The following is a 1102-nucleotide window of genomic DNA, read 5'->3' as shown; positions in this document are numbered from 1 at the left end:
AATAATTTCCTTCCTCCCTTTTCACAAGACTGAGATAATTTTGTTTCTTGCTTCTTTGTCAAATTGTTCTTACTTTAAAATAAAACATCCCAATCCAAATTATTGCTGTGTTTGGATATGTGAAAGTCTGGGGAGAAAAATGGAAAATTTTCCATTGGTGGGTGAAATAAAACTTTTTCAGTGGCTTCAGAAATTCTGGAGATTTTCTGTCTCTAGATATGCTGGGCCTCTGTGGTGTTCTGACTTGCCTGGGATACCATGATATCTTGTTCTTTCAGTGTAATTAAACTTTGTTTTTGTTACAGTCATGAACAAATGTTGCCCCCTAGATGTATTGGTCTACAACTTCTGTTAGCCCTACACAGCATAACCAGTGATGAAGGATATTGAGGGTTTCATTCCAAAATCATATCAGCTGAGATCCTACATGAACCTCAGAGGTGTAAGAGATCTGCATGCAGAATTCTGCTACGAATTTCCTGTCACTAGCCCAGGATTCTCCAAGTTGTCGTGATAACTGCCTCCCCCCACCTTTGTAGGAAATTCCATTGCTGGTGGATAATGGAGGAGATCAAGGAAGACCAAGGACATCTTCCACCCAAATCACCAAATTCTCTCAAAGTTTTTGCAGATGATGTCATTGGTCTACATCTAGCAAAGGAAGCATTCACATGTGACCCCCCCCCCCCAGTAGTGGGATGACTGTTGGTGACTACTATCACAGCAGTGTGATGAGTCCAGGAGAGTGCTTTGGTTGTTGCGGAGGGAGAGAGGAACTACCAACCTCTGCAATGACAAAAAAAAAAAAAAGCCTGCTACATAGTGGAACTGTGCTTGTGTATGTTACCAATAGCATGCCATCTCAATGTCTCCTAAGTACCCTTTTGACAATCAGCCAAATCACTTTCACTGGAAGCACTTTTATTTCTTGAGACCTATATTTATATTACAAGTGCTGCTGTATGTCTACTGTCTTCTATTTTTCCATCTAAATGGAAAGGCTCTACTGCTGCCCAGTATGAAGCCTTGATAATCAATAAGTGCCTACTCTTCATTTCCCCCCCTAAAGTTGTTTTCAAGAACTTTAAATCTTAATACAAAA

The sequence above is a fragment of the Sceloporus occidentalis genome, unplaced genomic scaffold (genome assembly GCF_023333645.1).
Source record: "Sceloporus occidentalis isolate IW3139 unplaced genomic scaffold, rSceOcc1.0.p SCAF_2, whole genome shotgun sequence".
NCBI classification, from domain to species: Eukaryota; Metazoa; Chordata; class Lepidosauria; order Squamata; family Phrynosomatidae; genus Sceloporus; species Sceloporus occidentalis.
The sequence above is the reverse complement of the archived record's forward strand: the minus strand, read 5'-3'. Positions refer to the sequence as shown.